The following is a 21,506-nucleotide window of genomic DNA, read 5'->3' as shown; positions in this document are numbered from 1 at the left end:
TTCCGGGATGGTTTGACGGTGTGAGGGGACACATTATATGAGTGTGTACTTCAGCGTTTGCAAGGAGCATAATTTTCGGAGCCACCATTTTCCATGTGCAGTATTACTGCTGTACAAGATGGCTCTTTCAGCAACAAATACCTGGGGGGGGGGGGTTAAAGGTTCCCTTTCAACTTGCTCCACTGCAGGCTTCGGCCTACACTCTGCTCCTCTTTGATTCCCTGGGTTTCAACACTGTCAGTTGACACCTGGAAGTGTTGTCTACACAGAAAAAACACTAGGTGATGTGTCAGTGGGGTTCAGCACCGCCAGCTGTTCCCCTGCTGTGTAGTCGGCATCGTGTCCAGCACAAGCCACGCTGGCACAACCGACCAAAAGCTTCCACCAGTGCAGGCTTCGGCCTACACTTTGCTCCTCTCCTCCTCCTGCTGACCCTGGGCTCAAACACCGCTACTTTTTGCCCGGAACTGCTAGCTGCACAGAGAAAAACACCAGCCAATGTGTTAGTGGGGTTCAGCAACGCCAGCTGTTCCCCTGCTGTGTAGCTGGCAACGTGTCCTGCAAACGCCACGCAGGCACATGAACTGAAATTGAAGGGAGCCTGGCCCCCTCTCCCCCAGGTGTTTCTATGTATAACAGCCACCTTGTACAGTAGTACTGCTGCATTTGTACAAGGTGGCTGACTTTTTATCCTTGCCCACGTGGAACTCAACACGTACAAAATGTGTCTCTTTGAGACCATTCCACTGTCCCTGAGGTGTGACTTTCCTTTCTAATGATACGCAGCACCCCCCTTGGTAGCGCTTCCCATGTTCTGACATCATCGGTTGGCTAGTTGCGCCTGTGCGTCCGCCCTGCCTGAATAAAATGCTCCTCGTTGTCTTAATTATTTTGACTGCGAGGGTGTGATTGATGGGCACGAGCAGTGCATATCTTCGCCTGTCTTAACTCATCTCCTTCCGCCTTCTTCAGACTGTGCAGCCTCATGGCCGCGGCATGCGAGAAGGGATCAGATGAGGCCGCCCAGTCTGAAGCAGGTGTAAGGACATGTGTGAGCGGCAAACATATTTAGTGCACCAGGGCACAAATCCCAGCACCGCAGTGTGATTTTTTAAAAACACACTGTGGGTCTGGGATTCATGTCCACCGCTAACCGCAACGGCCAACATGAAATGAGGTCATAAGACAGGAAGCGCTCACAGCGCATGGCCAAAGGATCACAAGAGCGCAGACTCCTGTACAGCAACTAACAACGCTCAGGAAGCTGCGCCCATGCAAAAAGGTGTTGTTTTCGACACCTGTGCTGCTTTTCTTTAAAAAGACAAGTCACGCCTCCACTACTGTTTAACAGTATAATGGGCTAAATAGTGTACGTGTTGCATTCAGCGTGTGCAAGTAGACAAATTAATAGAGCAACCTTTTACTTGTGCAGCATTAATGCTGCAGAAGGAGTGGCTCTTGTACTTTGTAACACCTGAGGGGGGGTTAAAGGTAACCTTTGAAATTGGTTCAACTAGGCTTCGGCCTACACTCTGCTCCTCTCCTCCTCCTGCTGACCCTGGGTTCTAACAACGCTAGTTTTTGCCCGGAAATGCTAGCTGCACAGAGAAAAACGCCAGCCAATGTGTTAGTGGGGTTCAGCAACGCCAGCTGTTTCCCTGCTGTGTAGCTTGCATCGTGTCCAGCACAAGCCACGCTGGCACAACCGACCAAAAGCTGCCACCAGTGCAGGCTTCGGCCTACACTTTGCTTCTCTCCTCCTCCTGCTGACCCTGGGTTCTAACAACGCTAGTTTTTGCCCGGAACTGCAATCTGCACAGAGAAAAACACCAGTCAATGTGTCAGTGGGGTTCAGCAACGCCAGCTGTTCCCCTGCTGTGTAGCTTGCAACGTGACCTGCAAACGCCACGCAGGCACATGAACTGAAATTGAAGGGAGCCTGCCCCCCACCCCCAGGTGTTTCTATGTATAACAGCCACCTTGTACAGCAGTACTGCTGCATTTGTACAAGGTGGCTGATGTTTTCTCCTTGCCCACGTGGAACTCAACACGTACAAAATGTGTCTCATTAGAGACCAATGCTAATGTCCCTGAGGTGTGACTTTCCTTTTTAATGACACGCAGCACCCCCATTGTTAGCGCTGCCCGTCTTCTGACATCATTGGTTGGCTGCCTGTGCCTGTGCGTCCGCCCTGCCCGACACAACGCCCCTCGTTGTCTCATATTTTGGATGCGAGGGTGTTATTGATGGGCATGTGCAGTGCATATGTTCGCCTGTTTTAAGTCACCTCCTTCCGCCTTCTTCAGACTGGGTGTCCTCATGGCCGCGGCATGCGATAAGGGATCAGATGAGGCCGCCCAGTCTGAAGCAGGTGTAAGGACATGTGTGAGCGGCAAACATATTTAGTGCACCAGGGCACGAATCCCAGCACCGCAGTGTGATTTTTTAAAAACACACTGTGGGTCTGGGATTCATGTCCACCGCTAACCGCAACGGCCAACATGAAATGAGGTCATAAGACAGGAAGCGCTCACAGCGCATGGCCAAAGGATCACAAGAGCGCAGACTCCTGTACAGCAACTAACAACGCTCAGGAAGCTGCGCCCATGCAAAAAGGTGTTGTTTTCGACACCTGTGCTGCTTTTCTTTAAAAAGACAAGTCACGCCTCCACTACTGTTTAACAGTATAATGGGCTAAATAGTGTACGTGTTGCATTCAGCTTGTGCAAGTAGACAAATTAATAGAGCAACCTTTTACTTGTGCAGCATTAATGCTGCAGAAGGAGTGGCTCTTGTACTTTGTAACACCTGAGGGGGGGTTAAAGGTAACCTTTGAAATTGGTTCAACTAGGCTTCGGCCTACACTCTGCTCCTCTCCTCCTCCTGCTGACCCTGGGCTCTAACAACGCTAGTTTTTGCCCGGAAATGCTAGCTGCACAGAGAAAAACACCAGCCAATGTGTTAGTGGGGTTCAGCACCGCCAGCTGTTCCCCCGCTGTGTAGCCGGCATCGTGTCCAGCAAAAGCCACGCTGGCACAACCGACCAAAAGCTGCCACCAGTGCAGGCTTCGGCCTACACTTTGCTCCTCTCCTCCTCCTGCTGACCCTGGGCTCAAACACCGCTAGTTTTTGCCCGGAAATGCTAGCTGCACAGAGAAAAACACCAGCCAATGTGTTAGTGGGGTTCAGCACCGCCAGCTGTTCCCCCGCTGTGTAGCCGGCATCGTGTCCAGCACAAGCCACGCTGGCACAACCGACCAAAAGCTGCCACCAGTGCAGGCTTCGGCCTACACTTTGCTCCTCTCCTCCTCCTCCTGCTGACCCTGGGCTCTAACACCGCTAGTTTTTGCCCGGACATGCAATCTGCACAGAGAAAAACACCAGTCAATGTGTCAGTGGGGTTCAGCAACGCCAGCTGTTCCCCTGCTGTGTAGCTTGCAACGTGACCTGCAAACGCCACGCAGGCACATGAACTGAAATTGAAAGGAGCCTGCCCCCCACCCCCAGGTGTTTCTATGTATAACAGCCACCTTGTACAGCAGTACTGCTGCATTTGTACAAGGTGGCTGACTTTTTCTCCTTGCCCACGTGGAACTCAACACGTACAAAATGTGTCTCATTAGAGACCATTACAATGTCCCTGAGGTGTGACTTTCCTTTGTAATGACACGCAGCACCACCCTTGTTAGCGCTGCCCGTCTTTTGACATCATTGGTTAGCTGGCTGCGCCTGTGCATCTCCCCTGCTCGAAACAACGCCCCTCGGTGTCTTATTTTTTTGGACAGCGAGGGTGTGATTGATGGGCATGTGCAGTGCATATGTTTGCCTGTGTTCACTCATCTCCTTCCGCCTTCTTCAGACTGGGTGTCCTCATGGCCGCGGCAGGCGATAAGGGATCAGATGAGGTCGCCCAGTCTGAAGCAGGTGTAAGGACATGTGTGAGCGTCAAACATATTTACTGCACAAGGCCACGAATCCCAGCCACGCAGTGTGATTTTTTGAAAACACACTGTGGGTCTGGGATTCATGTCCACCGCTAACCGCAACGGCCAACATGAAATGAGGTCATAAGACAGGAAGCGCTCACAGCGCATGGCCAAAGGATCACAAGAGCGCAGACTCCTGTACAGCAACTAACAACGCTCAGGAAGCTGCGCCCATGCAAAAAGGTGTTGTTTTCGACACCTGTGCTGCTTTTCTTTAAAAAGACAAGTCACGCCTCCACTACTGTTTAACAGTATAATGGGCTAAATAGTGTACGTGTTGCATTCAGCTTGTGCAAGTAGACAAATTAATAGAGCAACCTTTTACTTGTGCAGCATTAATGCTGCAGAAGGAGTGGCTCTTGTACTTTGTAACACCTGAGGGGGGGTTAAAGGTAACCTTTGAAATTGGTTCAACTAGGCTTCGGCCTACACTCTGCTCCTCTCCTCCTCCTGCTGACCCTGGGCTCTAACAACGCTAGTTTTTGCCCGGAAATGCTAGCTGCACAGAGAAAAACACCAGCCAATGTGTTAGTGGGGTTCAGCACCGCCAGCTGTTCCCCCGCTGTGTAGCCGGCATCGTGTCCAGCAAAAGCCACGCTGGCACAACCGACCAAAAGCTGCCACCAGTGCAGGCTTCGGCCTACACTTTGCTCCTCTCCTCCTCCTGCTGACCCTGGGCTCAAACACCGCTAGTTTTTGCCCGGAAATGCTAGCTGCACAGAGAAAAACACCAGCCAATGTGTTAGTGGGGTTCAGCACCGCCAGCTGTTCCCCCGCTGTGTAGCCGGCATCGTGTCCAGCACAAGCCACGCTGGCACAACCGACCAAAAGCTGCCACCAGTGCAGGCTTCGGCCTACACTTTGCTCCTCTCCTCCTCCTCCTGCTGACCCTGAGCTCTAACACCGCTAGTTTTTGCCCGGACATGCAATCTGGACAGAGAAAAACACCAGTCAATGTGTCAGTGGGGTTCAGCAACGCCAGCTGTTCCCCTGCTGTGTAGCTTGCAACGTGACCTGCAAACGCCACGCAGGCACATGAACTGAAATTGAAGGGAGCCTGCCCCCCACCCCCAGGTGTTTCTATGTATAACAGCCACCTTGTACAGCAGTACTGCTGCATTTGTACAAGGTGGCTGATGTTTTCTCCTTGCCCACGTGGAACTCAACACGTACAAAATGTGTCTCTTTGAGACCATTCCACTGTCCCTGAGGTGTGACTTTCCTTTCTAATGATACGCAGCACCCCCCTTGGTAGCGCTTCCCGTCTTCTGACATCATTGGTTGGCTACTTGCGCCTGTTCGTCCGCCCTGCCTGAATAAAATGCTCCTCGTTGTCTTAATTATTTTGACTGCGAGGGTGTGATTGATGGGCACGAGCAGTGCATATCTTCGCCTGTCTTAACTCATCTCCTTCCGCCTTCTTCAGACTGTGCAGCCTCATGGCCGCGGCATGCGAGAAGGGATCAGCAGAGGCCGCCCAGTCTGAAGCAGGTGTAAGGACGTGTGTGAGCGGCCAAAATATTTACAGCTCAAGGCCACGAATCCCAGCACCGCAGTGTGGCTTTATGAAAAGACACTGTGGGTCTGGGATTTATGGCCATCGTTAACCGCAACGGCCAACATGAAATGATGTCATAAGATGGGCAGCGCTAACAGGGCATTGCCAAGGGATAACACAAGAGCGCAGACTCCTGTACAGCAAATAACAACGCTCAGGAAGCTGCGCCAAGCACCAAGGCGTTATTTTGGACACCTGTGCTGCGTCTCATCAAAAAACCAAGTCACGCATCCACTACAGTTTGACTGTAGAATGGGGTAAATTGTGTATGTCTTTCATTCAGCGTGTGCAAGTAGACAAATTAATAGAGCAACCTTTCACTTGTGCAGCATTAATACTGCACAAGGTGTGTCTCTTGTACTTTGTAACACCTGAGGGGGGGGTTAAAGGTTTCCTTTGAAATTGGTTCAACTAGGCTTCGGCCTACACTCTGCTCCTCTCCTCCTCCTCCTGCTTCAACACGGGCTCTAACATCGCTAGTTTTTGCCCGCAAGTGCTAGCTGCACAGAGAAAAACACACGCCATTGTGTTAGTGGGGTTCAGCTACGCCAGCTGTTCCCCCAGTGTGTAGCCGGCAAAGTGTCCTGCAAACGCAACGCATACACAAAGCTGCCTCCAGTGCAGGCTTCGGCCTACACTCATCTCCCCCTGCGTACCCTTTGCTCCAACACCGCTAGTTGGGGCTCTAGGAAGACAATCTTTAATAGGCAAGGCAACGCATCTGGGTTCCAGCACCGCCAGCTGGTTCTCGGCAGTGTTCTTGTCACAGGTACTCCCTCGTGCCAAGCCTGGTTTCAGCACCGTCAGCTGTTTCCGGGTTGTGTCAACTTCACTGAGACGCCTATGCTTGCCCCGTCGTGGTGCGGTCGAGTTAGCCAACTCCAGGGTGCCTCCAGTTTAGGAGCTTCCTATGTGGGCTGCATGAACTGGTAGTCAAGGCTGGTTCTGTAGTGCCAGTAGGCCCAGCTCCCCCTGTAGGACTGTTGGGGTTCGGTAACTGCGGCTGCCTCGCGGCCTAGCTGTTCTCTCCTCTCCTGTGGGCCTTCGGGTCCACCACCTGGTTCCAGCACCGTCAGCTGGTTCCGGGCCGAGCCTTTGGCTTAGGTGCCTCCTCCTGGGTATCCGAGTTCCGCCAACGCCAGGCGGTCCTTGGTAGTGCTTTTAAGCACGGGCACCTACAGCTTAGTAACCGGGTTCCAGCACCGTCAGCTGGTCCTCGGTCGTGCCATTGGCTCTTGCACACTGGGGCAACGCATCTGGGTTCCAGCACCGCCAGCTGGTTCTCGGCAGTGTTCTTGTCACAGGTACTCCCTCGTGCCAAGCCTGGTTTCAGCACCGTCAGCTGTTTCCGGGTTGTGTCAACTTCACTGAGACGCCTATGCTTGCCCCGTCGTGGTGCGGTCGAGTTAGCCAACTCCAGGGTGCCTCCAGTTTAGGAGCTTCCTATGTGGGCTGCGTGAACTGGTAGTCAAGGCTGGTTCTGTAGTGCCAGTAGGCCCAGCTCCCCCTGTAGGACTGTTGGGGTTCGGTAACTGCGGCTGCCTCGCGGCCTAGCTGTTCTCTCCTCTCCTGTGGACCTTCGGGTCCACCACCTGGTTCCAGCACCGTCAGCTGGTTCCGGGCCGAGCCTTTGGCTTAGGTGCCTCCTCCTGGGTATCCGAGTTCCGCCAACGCCAGGCGGTCCTTGGTAGTGCTTTTAAGCACGGGCACCTACAGCTTAGTAACCGGGTTCCAGCACCGTCAGCTGGTCCTCGGTCGTACCATTGGCTCTTGCACACTGGGGCAACGCATCTGGGTTCCAGCACCGCCAGCTGGTTCTCGGCAGTGTTCTTGTCACAGGTACTCCCTCGTGCCAAGCCTGGTTTCAGCACCGTCAGCTGTTTCCGGGTTGTGTCAACTTCACTGAGACGCCTATGCTTGCCCCGTCGTGGTGCGGTCGAGTTAGCCAACTCCAGGGTGCCTCCAGTTTAGGAGCTTCCTATGTGGGCTGCGTGAACTGGTAGTCAAGGCTGGTTCTGTAGTGCCAGTAGGCCCAGCTCCCCCTGTAGGACTGTTGGGGTTCGGTAACTGCGGCTGCCTCGCGGCCTAGCTGTTCTCTCCTCTCCTGTGGACCTTCGGGTCCACCACCTGGTTCCAGCACCGTCAGCTGGTTCCGGGCCGAGCCTTTGGCTTAGGTGCCTCCTCCTGGGTATCCGAGTTCCGCCAACGCCAGGCGGTCCTTGGTAGTGCTTTTAAGCGCGGGCACCTACAGCTTAGTAACCGGGTTCCAGCACCGTCAGCTGGTCCTCGGTCGTGCCATTGGCTCTTGCACACTGGGGCAACGCATCCGGGTTCCAGCACCGCCAGCTGGTTCTCGGCAGTGTTCTTGTCACAGGTACTCCCTCGTGCCAAGCCTGGTTTCAGCACCGTCAGCTGTTTCCGGGTTGTGTCAACTTCACTGAGACGCCTATGCTTGCCCCGTCGTGGTGCGGTCGAGTTAGCCAACTCCAGGGTGCCTCCAGTTTAGGAGCTTCCTATGTGGGCTGCGTGAACTGGTAGTCAAGGCTGGTTCTGTAGTGCCAATAGGCCCAGCTCCCCCTGTAGGACTGTTGGGGTTCTGTAACTGCGGCTGCCTCGCGGCCTAGCTTTTCTCTCCTCTCCTGTGGACCTTCGGGTCCACCACCTGGTTCCAGCACCGTCAGCTGGTTCCGGGCCGAGCCTTTGGCTTAGGTGCCTCCTCCTGGGTATCCGAGTTCCGCCAACGCCAGGCGGTCCTTGGTAGTGCTTTTAAGCGCGGGCACCTACAGCTTAGTAACCGGGTTCCAGCACCGTCAGCTGGTCCTCGGTCGTGCCATTGGCTCTTGCACACTGGGGCAACGCATCCGGGTTCCAGCACCGCCAGCTGGTTCTCGGCAGTGTTCTTGTCACAGGTACTCCCTCATGCCAAGCCTGGTTTCAGCACCGTCAGCTGTTTCCGGGTTGTGTCAACTTCACTGAGACGCCTATGCTTGCCCCGTCGTGGTGCGGTCGAGTTAGCCAACTCCAGGGTGCCTCCAGTTTAGGAGCTTCCTATGTGGGCTGCGTGAACTGGTAGTCAAGGCTGGTTCTGTAGTGCCAGTAGGCCCAGCTCCCCCTGTAGGACTGTTGGGGTTCGGTAACTGCGGCTGCCTCGCGGCCTAGCTGTTCTCTCCTCTCCTGTGGGCCTTCGGGTCCACCACCTGGTTCCAGCACCGTCAGCTGGTTCTAGGCAGTGTCTTTTGCTCTTGTACCTTCTGCTCCCCATCCTGGTTCCAGTAACGTCAGCTGGTTCCGGGCAGAGCCTTTGGCTTAGGTGCCTCCTTCTGGGTATCCAAGTTCCACCAACGTCAGGTGGTCCTTGGTAGTGCTTTCAGGCACGGGTACCTCCTGCTTAGTAACCGGGTTCCAGTAACGTCAGCTGGTCCTCGGTAGTTCCATTGGCTCTTGGACCTTCGGCTACCCATCCGGGTTCCAGTACCGTCAGCTGGTTCTCGGCAGTGTCTTTTGCTCTTGTACCTTCTGCTCCCCATCCTGGTTCCAGTAACGTCAGCTGGTTCCGGGCAGAGCCTTTGGCTTAGGTGCCTCCTTCTGGGTATCCGAGTTCCGCCAACGTCAGGCGGTCCTTGGTAGTGCTTTTTAGCACGGGTACCTCCTGCTTAGTAACCGGGTTCCATTAACATCAGCTGGTCCTCGGTAGTTCCATAGGCTCTTGAACCTTCGGGTAGCCATCCAAGTTCCAGTTCCATCAGCTGGTTCTTGGCATTTTCTCAGCCTTCTTGTACCTTCTGCTACATTTCCAAGTTTAAGACCCTAAAGTCAACGACCCGGAAGACCACCCCGATGACGACGACGACCCGGAAGACCACCCCGATGACGACGACGACGACGGCGGAGACGACGACGGAGACGACGACGGTGGAGACGACGACGGCGGAGATGACGACACTGAAGACGACGACCCTGGAGACGACGACATGGAAGACCGAGAAGCAGAAGAACAAGAGGCTGCAGAACAAAGAGCAGAAGAACATTATGCATAACACTTAATATCAGAGCAAAAGATATTATCTAAATTATATGCAGAAGAAGACTAAGCAGTGTATGGGGGTGAGTCCGTTCCTCCTCGTGGTGCCCCTGGATAAAGCCTGATGCTGCAGGCCAAACTGAACGCGGACAAATGTAACTTTTGTGACTGGCAGAACGGAAGGTGTAATCTTCCAACTTTTATAGATAACAACTACGGGAATGCCTGTCACAAATGAGAATATGATGAAGAAGTAGAATAGGAAGAATAATAACAGTGGAATAAAAAGAATATGTAGAATAGGAAGAATAATAATAGTTGAAGAAAATGAATATGAAGAATGTAATCAAAATAAAAAATAGGTAGAAGATGAAGAAGAAGATGAATAAGGTGAAGAAGTTGATGTCAAAGATGCTGATGATGATGAAGATGAAAGTGTGGGAAAAGGAAAAAAAAGAAGGGGAAGGTCGTGGAATAGTGAAACATCAATATCTGACAAAATAAAAAAAAATTTACATAGTCAATATCTTTTTCAATCCGAACGTCTTTAAAAAAAAAAAAAATCATGCTATTCTATTTGATTGGACTAATCCTCATTGCCTTTAATGTCTCCGCCACCTCCCCCATACATCCTACATTATTCTTAGTTGTTTTCCTTCATGTAGAATGAACCTACAAGGAAAGAAAGGGTTTATTTTAATTCCGATATTTTGGTCCCATTGACTTGCATTGGGATCGGGTATCGGTATCGGCGATATCCGATATTTTTTGAATATCGGCCGATCCAAACCGATACCGATACTTTCCGATATCGGAAGGTATCGCTCAACACTAGTCCTCATAGATCTTGAACATGTGAGTTCCCGGGCCATTAAAATGTCCACTGTCTCACATGGATCCATAACCTCCATGTACTTCTCCAGGGTCATCCTGCTGGTCCCTCAACTAGTTACACTACTGGCCATCCCCGAGGCAGGCATAAGCCCTTATCTTGCTGCTGCTGCCGAGTGGGTCCTTCCTTGGGCGCAGGACCTGGGGATACTGTCCTCCTCACCCTGGTAGACAATGTAGATGGAAGGCAGGAGCCTGGGGCTCCATAAGCCCTTCCCAAGAAAAACCTGCCATTCCCTGAGGAGTAGAGAGGCAGGACACGGCACAAGGGATGTCTTGATGACGTATCATTCTGTATGGTCGAATTTAACAGACCAAATGTGAGAGGCGCGAATTCTGATAACAAGATTCTCAAGAAGGAGGCAGAATGTATTTGTAGGCTGCAAACATTGGTTCCCAAGGGACTCAAGGAACAAATCTCATGTACATGCTTTCTCTAGTAGATTTCATTGGTGTCCTACTGTTGGTATGAGTTAATGTCTTAATTAAACAAACTGGCATGTATCACTCTTTGTGATATCTCTATTAGGAGTTATTTATCTGTATTTTACATATTGTTAATTACAATTGGAGACACGTATCTAACACATACATTATAAGCCTCCTCTTCTATACTAAGTTGCTTAATTCTAATATCACTACAGGTATGTACAGTATTTATTGAGAAATATCTAGATATTTTAGCACTATTTAAAATCCCGGAAACCTAAGGACATATTTAGTGCTACATTAGGGCTAAACAACTTTGAGGCCTCCTAGATACTGTAGTAATGATATTTGAATTGCCAAGGATGCTATCATTTATGGTATGTCATTGTCTATTGGGAAATATAATTCTATGAAATATTGCATCTTTACCTTCAGTTACAATCGGTGTCTAATAGTCCTTTAAAGTTTTCTGACCTTACTCCTGTATACAATAGAAGCAAGAATGGTCATTTCACCGGCAACTACTATCCTATCCTAAATGTGAGTCTCAGACTGGGACATCCAAGATGATGACACGTGGCCGCACAGTTGCTGTGTCTTGTGCGCCCTTGTCTGATACACGCGTCACTGTGGGTTTCATGCCTGAAGCACACTGGTGATGTGAACTGACGTTGACGCCATGTGACCTGCTGTATAGCTCATATCTGGCACCTGCGCTCCCATTTGTTATGGAAAAGTCGGACACTCCATGGCCAGGATTTTGGAGTGCATGCGTTAAGGTACGCAATGTGTTCCAGCTTGGAGAGCATAGTTGCTCATGCTGACCCCTACAGGAAGTATTTTCCTCCCGCAAGTTAGCAACTTAGTATACTGAAAAGTGTGGGTGGGCTTTCAATATGGTCCAAAAGCACAGAACGCACATGTGTATCCGCACTGCTGATATTACAAACCCACCGACCGTATAAACCAAACGGTCTAGCACCTGTGACTGCAGTACTGGCTGGATATATCCTCCACACAAAATGTCAGGGGTGCAGCTTCAAGAAACATATAAGAAGTCCAATTGAAAAAAATTTGAAAAAAGTTTGTTTTCAGCTTTAAGTTTGGTCCGCTGGACAATCACATCAGATCAGTCATACGAAAAAATTGGCAGATCCTGCGTCAGGATAATGATCTAAAAGAAGTGGTAGAGAGAGGACCCCTTTTCGCTAGTCGTCGTAGTAAAAACATCAGAGATATTGTAGTCCGGAATCGTTTCACGACGAATAGAAATAATTGGCTCACAGATAATACACCCAAAGGTAATTTCAAATGTGGGGGCTGCAATTTTTGTAAGTATCACCACACAGGAAATACAGTTAGGGTGGGTCATATACAGCACACAGTGCGAGACTTCATATCCTGTAGGACCACTCACGTTGTGCATATTCTCTTCTGCCCGTGCCGATGTTTTTACATCGGTAAGACTATTCGTTCCCTTTTTATCCGGATTAGAGAACACTTTAATTCTATAAAAACTGGTAAGGGGGCTCCTAGATTAATAGATCATGTTAGGACTCACCATGCGGGGGACGTTCAAGCGTTGAGATTTGCAGGTCTGGAACGTGTTTCGCTGCCGGAGGGGGGAGGAGATTTATGTCGTCTTTTGCTGCGCAGAGAAGCCAGATGGATCCTGCGTGCAGACGCAGCAGGACCATCTGGTTTAAACGAGAAAGTTGACATGTCCGTTTTTTTGTAAATATTGTCTAACATACCTCTAATATTATATCCAACTTTCCAGATTGTATTTAGCGTTTGCTGTTTTTAACTATTTGTTGTTTTTAAATTTCACATTATATCTGTTTGAGTGCCGGAGGGGAGGAGTTTGGGACTTGATCCGGTCTATATAACACTCCTCCGACTCACTCAGCACTAGGACCCGTTGAAGTGCCATCTAGCACGAAACGGCCGTTGTCCATGGCTGATCCTGCCCCTCCCTGCTGTCCATTTTCTATGTCCTAATAAAGTGATGTGTACCACACAAGGGTAAGTGCGCTCCTACTTTTTTCTTATTTTTTTCAATTGGGCTTTCAATATGGTACTGCATTAAAACATTGGGCACCATATTTAAAGCACTGCCATTTCCAGCCCAGGAATATCACAATGGGTAAACTTGTATCCTGTATCTGTTGCATCCATTGAAGTTATCTCTCATAAACTGCATATTGGGTATCCTGATGATCCTGCATATAGGGAAATGCATCAAGGCATGAGATATAGAGATTGCTGACATCATGATAAAATAACAAAATGATAAGTTTCATTATATTATGTATATGGGGTGTGCTTGATACATCTTTAGATTAGGATTACTCTGTTAAAATAGAATGCATTGTATTCTGCAGGTTCGGCGTCTCTGCCTGCAGCCCTTCTCCCTTGCAGAGACGCCAGCGTACTCACTGCGGTGGCCCCCAACCTGTGCACTACACATGCCCCGGGCACTATGACTTCTTAAATGGGCCACAAGTGTTTTCCAAAAGTGTACCCAGCCAATAGTTGGAGGGCACTTACCATTTAAGACTCCTCCTCTGATATGGAGGTGCATGTGCAATGTTGTGCTTTTGTTTCCTAACACTCTTGTGAGTTCTTAGGAACCAGTGCTGGTATCCCTGCCTGCTGCACCTACCAGAGCTCATCTCCATGTCAGCCAGTCCTGCTGCACCTGCCAGTGCTCATCTCCATGTCAGTTGGTCCCGCTGCACCTGCCAATACTCTCTCAACATCAGTTGCACCTGCCAGTGCTCTTCTAAATGTCAGACGGTCCCGCTGCACCTGTCAGTGCTCATCTCAACATCAGACAGTCCCGCTTCACTTGTCAGTGCTCGTCTCAACGTCAGTCAATCCCGTTGCACCTGCCAGTACTCATCTCAACATCAACCGGTCCCTCTGCATCCATGGTAGCTATCATATTACTCTGCCTGCCTGCATCTGTTAGACCTCTCCTTGGGCCGCCCCAGCTACCTATTCCTAGGGGGTCAGCTGCCAACTACTCAAAGTCAGTTCTGAAGTAGTACCTAGACCACCTCCCTTTTCTCTCATCTGATCTTGGTATCATACATTGCTGCATATCCGTGATCAGATTGAGTGAGACTGCCAGTCATTCTTTTCCAGGTCTTCTTTGGGCTCCGGCATAGTGGTTCCACCACCCAGCTTGTTACAGTTTACACAGCCCATGGAATTCGTTGTCTTCCAGGCATCTTCCATAGGTCTCCCACCAGTAGGAGCAGCAGGATAAGATATCCTATCTATGGCCTGTGAATAGCTGTCTAGACATGCTGGCAGTATGAGCCTCTTCCACATCCTCTCTGGAGGCAGTTACCACAACAGTGACCAACCAGCCTGCCAGTTATGCGCTAGGTTCTGGACCTCGTTTGTCGGCTCCTCCACGCTTTGAAGGAGATCAAGCCCTTTGGCGGGGGTTCATTAACCAGTGCATGCTGCACTTTGAACTAATGGCTTATCAGTTCTTCTCAGACCGAGCCACAGTGGCCTACATCATGTTCCGTCTATCTTGTGAGGCTAGCATGGCTCAATCCTCTGTGGGATAGAGGGGACCATTTGGTGTCAAACCTACAGTCCTTCTTGGAAACCTTCCGTAAAGTCTTCGATGAGCCTGGTCACGTTTCATCTGCAGCTACTTCTCTACTTCGGTTACGCCAAGGTAACCGGTCTGTGGTCTGTGGATATGGTCCTTTTTCGCACATTGTCCTCCAAACTCGCATAGAATAATGAGGTTCTGGTGGCAAACTTCTGGTAGGGCCTCTCCAGGTGAATCAAGGATGAACTGGCTGGTTAGGAGATACCCACCTCTCTGGATGACCTGGTGTTCCTGGCAAACCAAGATTGACATCAGGTTCCAGGAGAGGACCAAAGAGGAAAACAGCAAAAGGAGATCGGTGCCCTTGGCTCCCACCTTTCAAAGGCTGATCACTAAGAAAGTTCCTGCTGCGACATCTTTCCTTCAACCCATGCAGATTGACCAGGTGAAGCTATCTACTGTAAACGCTGCCAGGAGGTTCATCGTGCTGAAGGAACATGCTTCTATTGTGGTAGATTCAAACACTTTATCTTATCCTGTACCCAGAGATCAAGAAACACCAGCATCTATGGTCTGTAGGAGAGGCTTCCTTGGACAAAACTTCCTCCTATCCATCATGGACCCTGACTGTATCGGTCTCCTGCAGCAAAAAGTATTTTGTTGAATTGGCCCACTTGGACTCAGCCTGGCAATTTTGTTCAATTTTGTTCAATAGGCTGTTTTTGAGCAGTATAAAATCATGACCTTACACATTCCGGATCCATTGGTGATTTCTTCAGTGAATGGAAAGCCTCTTCCTGAGACTGTCTTGTTCATAATGGAGTCCGTGGAACTTCAGGTGGGGATGATCTATTCTGAGAAGATTTTTCTCTATGTGCTGTCTGGTCTATCTTTTCCTCTACTTCTAGGTCTCCCATGGCTGCAAAGACACAAGCCAGTTCTGGACTGGAGGTCTGGAGAAGTACTCCATTGGGGTTCAGGTTGTCACCAGAGTTGCCTTGTTCCCATTCATCCTGTCCAGTCTCCTATTTTTCCTGCTAATTTGTCTATCCTGCTTGAGGCATATTGGATGTATACGGACATCTTTGACAAGAAAGAGGCTGAGACCTTGCCATTGCATGACTGCCCGATTGGCCTTCTGCCTAGCTCATCAACTCAGAATCTACCCCCTGTCCCAGGCTAAGACTCATGCCATGTCTGAATATATTGAGGAGAACATTGCTAGGGAATTTATCCAGACATCTTCCTCTCCAACTAGAGCTGGGTTTATGTTTGTGAAAAAGAAGGATGGTTCTTTCCAACCCTGCATTGACTATAGGGGCCTTAGTCAAATCATAGATAAAAATAAGTACCCCCTACCTCTCATCTTTGAACTGTTTGATTGCCTGAAGGATTCCAGAGTCTTCATGAACCTTGACCTATGAGGGGCTTACAGCCTGATTTGGATTCGCCAGGGAGGCGAATGGAAGACGGCCTTTATCACCCGCAATGGCCATTATGAGTATAAAGTAGCCTTATGCCATTTGAACTCTGTATTGCCCCAGCCGTCTTCCAGGAACTGGTAAATGATATCTTCTGGGACCTGCTCTCTATGTGTGTGGTAGTATAGCTAGACAACATCTTGGTATTCCCTCTCGATCTGCCAACACACAGGAGGGATGTTCTGCTAAGGTTAAGAACTAACCGTCTGTATGCCAAAGATGAAAAATGCATTTTCAAGCAGGCCTACCTTCAGTTTCTTAGTTATATCATTTCCAAGACTGGTCTGAAGATGGATCCCAAGAAGGTATCCACTGTTCTGAAGTGGCCTCGTCCAGACCATCTAAAGGCTATCCAGTGGTTTCTCGAGTTTGCAAATTATTATTGCCAATTTTATTCACTTTTTTTTTTTGCTCCCGGACTGCTCCTGTTTCTGCCCTGACCTGCAAAGGAGCCAATCCTAAGTATTGGACTCCAGAGGCAGAAGACGCCTTTGTATCCTCAAGCAGGCATTCTCCTCGGCCCCTTTGCTGCATCATACTAACTATAACAAGCAGTTCTTCCTGGAGATGGATGCATCTTCATCAGGGAAAGGTAACGTTCTTACTCAGAAGTCTTCATGCGGTCACAAGGTGTCCTGCTGTGTCTTCTGTAAGCTGTTCTCTGCACCGGAACGCATTTACTTTATTGGCAAGAGAGAACTGCTCGCAATAAAGCTGCCTCTAGAGGAGTGGCGATACTTGCTGGATGGAGCATTGCACCCTGTGGTTATTTACACTGACCACAATAATCTTGCTTATCTGCAATCTGCACAGTGGCCTAACCATCGACAAGCCAGGTGGTCTTTGTTCTTCGCTCACTTCAACTTCATTCTCCATTTTCGGCCAGCTGATAAAAATATCATGGTGCACGCTCTCTCCAGATCCTTCCAGGACTCTGACCAGGAGGAGGAGCTTAAACACATCATCGAGCCCTCCAAAATCACAGTCGCTAAACTGGACTTGTCTCGTCTTCCCACCGGTAAGACTTACATGTCTGAACCTGATAGGAACCAGGTTCTTCTCTGGGGCCATTCATCTAGATTAGCGGGCCATATTGGACAGAAGAAGACAGCTCTCCTTACCTCTCAACACTATTGGTGGCCGGCCCTGCACAAAGATATTGCATATTTTGTCTCTGCCTGTCCCTCGTGTGCTCAAAATAACACTCTCAAACAGATGATCGGTTGGTTGCTTCCCTTGCCATTGCCATCTGCCCCCTAGCAGTATATCTCCATGGATTTTAACACACATCTGCCAATATCGGCTAAGAGTATTGCTATCTAGTTGGTTGTGGATAGTTTTCTCAAGAAAGCACACTTTACCCCACTATCTGCTCTTCCATCTGTGCCAGTATTGGCAAAATAATTTATTCTTCATATTTTTTGCCTCCATGGCCTTCCGCCTCACAAAGTCTCCGATTGAGGTATTTGGTTTGCCTCTCATTTCTGGAGGGCCACCTGTAAGCTACTGGATGTTACTTTGGATTTTTTTTCATCCTACGATCTTCAGTCCAATGGCCAAGTGGAACGAGTCAATCAGATCTTAACTAATTTCCTCCAGCATTTTGTCAATGCTCACCACAGTGACTGGGCTGAACTCTTTCTTTGGGCCGAATTCTCATACAATAACCACGTGAGCAAATCTTCTGTTACAGATACCAGCATCTAGGTCTAATTTGGACAAGTAAGGCTTCTTTCACACTTCCGTCGGTACGGGGCCGTCACGAAGCGTCGTCGTGATGTACCGACGAAAGTGCTTGCTTTCACACTTCCGTGTGCATTGCCGAGCAGGAAAGATTGTGAGAGCGATATCTCCTGCTGAGCATGCACAGTCTGAAACACTGGATGCGCCGTACAGAAAAATGTTCCCTTCAACGTTTTTCTGTGATGACGGGCCGCCAAAACCCGACGCATCCAGTGCACGACAGACGCAACGTGTGGCCATACGTCGCGATCCGTCAGCAAAACAAGTCTATGGGAAAATGCAAGATCCTGCAAATTTCAAAAATCGACAGATTGCGACGTAAGCAGAAAGATGGAAATGTGAAAGAGCAGAGGCCTAAGGGCAAGCCACCATACAGCGGGGGCGCCAAATCTTATGTAAGTAGGGTGCCAACCTCCACTGCTAGGCAGTAATAACGCAGTGGACAGCCTAGGGCAGTATAGTCCCATCATCTGTGATATATCCTAAGATGACAATATATGATATTTATTATCAGACACAATACAGCATTAATAAATTTGCATGGAAAGAGGGTGTCATTATTTTTTGACTATATCTGGTAGTTTTCTGGGTACATATGTATTAAAACTTTATACATAAAGACTGTTGAGTTTGGAACTCTTTGTCTGAAAGTTCTATTTTACCTAAAATCTACATCTATATAATTGTCTAAGGGGTACTTCCGTCTTTCTGTCTGTCCTTCTGTCTGTCGGCAACTTCCGTCACGGAAATCCCACGTCGCTGATTGGTCTCGCCAGCTGCTTGTCCTGGCTGGCTCCCTACTCCCTTGCAGTCAGTGCCCGGCGCCCGCATACTCCCCTCCAGTCAGCGCTCACACAGGGTTAATGCCAGCGTTAAAGGACGCACTCCATTAATGCTGCTATTAACCCTGTGTGTCCCCAACTTTTTACTATTGATGCTGCCTATGCAGCATCAATAGTAAAAAGAAGTCATTTTAAAAATAATAAAAAAACAAGAAAACCTTCTTTTCTCACCTTCCGTAGTCCGCCGAGGCGCGCGCGGCTGCCGCTATCTTCCTTTCCCAGAGATGCATTGCGAAATTACCCAGAAGACTTAGTGGTCTCGCGAGACTGCTAAGTCATCTGGGATATAGAAAACAATATAATGCCAAATAGGATCTCAACTATAATATCATAAACTATCCTAAAATTGTTAATCTTTATTAATACATGGAACCTACACGTTGGTTCACACCACAGAAGGGACAAAAAATGACAAAAAACAAAAAAATGTGCTCAAAACCCAACACTAAGTTTAAAAATGGGGTATGCTATGTATCACTAGTGAGTACTACACTCACAGCCTGCCTAACTGTGGAGGTTGGCACCCTACAGGGGAACGTACTGGCGCCCCCACTCCGCGGCGGCTGTCCCTGGATTCCTGATGTACCCTACGATAGCCACGGGACACCCACTACCCACAGCCTAGGGCCCACTGCAGGCTAGACAGAGATATTCCTACACTAAGGGAACACTAGATCCCCATAAATAAAAACAAATGTGAAGAACACATAAGGCAAACAGATATTGACGTATTGTTAGGGAGTACTTATTGGGGCACAGTCTTTTATAGGTGCATTCCGCCAGTCGTGGCAGATCCCACTAACTATGGCTGAACCAGTAGAGCAATGTCACCAAGCAATGCGCAGATGTGCAATCACATATCCCGATACTATGATATAAGCACTTATCTCCCTCTGTACGTAGTTTGCCACAGACCACAGCGCCTCTACGCGTTTCGCCCTCTGCGGGCTCCTCAGGAGGCAAGATTCATTGATATAGTGTGTTGTGAATTCTGTGGCTGAATTCACTTCTGTGGTCACAAGTGGTATTGCAGTCTCTGGGCTTTCTCCCTCAGGTGTTTTGGTGAGCTCGTTGGCTGCCTTGCTATTTAGCTCCACCTGAGTCTGTCTTCCTTGCCCCTTGTCAATGTTCCAGTGTTGGATCTGAGCTACTGCATCTTTCCTTGGGCCTGCTGCTCTGCTAGATAAGTGCTTCTAGTTTGTTTTCTGTTTTTTTTCTGTCCAGCTTGCTATTAACTTTTGCTGGAAGCTCTGAGAAGCAAAGGGGTGCACCGCCGTGCTGTTAGTTCGGCACGGTGGGTCTTTTTGCCCCTTTGCGTGGTTTTCGTTTTAGGGTTTTTTGTAGACTGCATAGTTCTCTTTGCTATCCTCGCTCTGTCTAGAATATTGGGCCTCACTTTGCTGAATCTATTTCATTCCTACGTTTGTCTTTTCATCTTGCTAACAGTCATTATATGTGGGGGGCTGCCTATTCCTTTGGGGTATTTCTCTGAGGTAAGTCAGGCTTGTATTTCTATCTTCAGGCTAGTCAGCTCCTCAGGCAGTGCCGAGTTGCATAGGTAGTGATAGGCGCAATCCACTGCTGCTTATAGTTGTGTGAGGATAGATCAGGTACTGCAGTCTACAGAGATTCCACGTCTCAGAGCTCGTCCTATTGTTTTTGGTTATTGCCAGATCTCTGTATGTGCGCTGATTACTGCACGCTGTGTTGCCTGATTGCCAGCCATAACAGTACAAGGAGCCACACCAATGATTCCCAATAGAGGGAAAAAAGAAATCCTGACAGCATTTTTTTTTCTTAGCTCTGTCTTCAGTCTTTTTTTTCCCCTAGACATTAGAGTGCTTCAGGACACAGCTGTGGACATGGATATTCAGGCTCTGTGCTCCTCAATGGATAATCTCGTTGTAAATGTACAAAAGATTCAAGATACTATTGATCAGAAATCGATGCTAGAACCGAGAATTCCGATTACTGATTTGTTTTTTGGTGACAGAACTAAGTTCCTGAGCTTCAGAAATAATTGTAAGCTATTTTTGGCCTTGAAACCTCATTCTTCTGGTAATCCTATTCAACAGGTTTTGATTATTATTTCTTTTTTGCGCGGCGACCCACAGGACTGGGCGTTTTCTCTTGCACCAGGAGATTCTGCATTGAGTAATGTTGATGCATTTTTCCAGGCGCTGGGATTGCTTTACGATGAGCCTAATTCAGTGGATCAGGCTGAGAAAAATCTGCTGGCTTTATGCCAGGGTCAGGATGATGTAGAAGTATATTGTCAGAAATTTAGGAAGTGGTCAGTACTCACTCTGTGGAATGAATCTGCACTAGCGGCTTTGTTCAGAAAGGGTCTCTCTGAAGCTCTTAAGGATGTAATGGTGGGATTTCCTATGCCTGCTGGTTTGAATGAGTCTATGTCCTTGGCCATTCAGATCGGTCGTCGCTTGCGCGAGCGTAAATCTGTGCACCATCTGGCGGTATTGTCTGAGAGTAAACCTGAGCCTATGCAGTGCGACAGGACTATGACTAAAGTAGAACGGCAAGAACACAGACGTCTGAACAGACTGTGTTTCTATTGTGGTGATTCTACTCATGCTATTTCTAATTGTCCTAAACGCACTAGGCGGTTCGATAGCTCTGCCGTTATTGGTACTGTACAGTCCAAATTCCTTTTGTCCATTACCTTAATGTGCTCTTTGTCATCGTATTCTGTCATGGCGTTTGTGGATTCAGGCGCTGCCCTGAATCTGATGGATTTGGATTATGCTAAACGTTGTGGATTTTTCTTGGAGCCTTTGCGGTGTCCTATTCCGTTGAGAGGAATTGATGCTACACCTTTGGCCAAGAATAAGCCTCAGTACTGGGCCCAGCTGACCATGTGCATTGCTCCTGCACATCAGGAAGTTATTCGCTTTCTGGTACTGCATAATTTGCATGATGTGGTCGTGTTGGGGTTGCCATGGCTACAAACCCATAATCC

The sequence above is a fragment of the Ranitomeya imitator genome, chromosome 8, assembly GCF_032444005.1.
Source record: "Ranitomeya imitator isolate aRanImi1 chromosome 8, aRanImi1.pri, whole genome shotgun sequence".
In the NCBI taxonomy this organism is placed as follows: domain Eukaryota; kingdom Metazoa; phylum Chordata; class Amphibia; order Anura; family Dendrobatidae; genus Ranitomeya; species Ranitomeya imitator.
The sequence above is the reverse complement of the archived record's forward strand: the minus strand, read 5'-3'. Positions refer to the sequence as shown.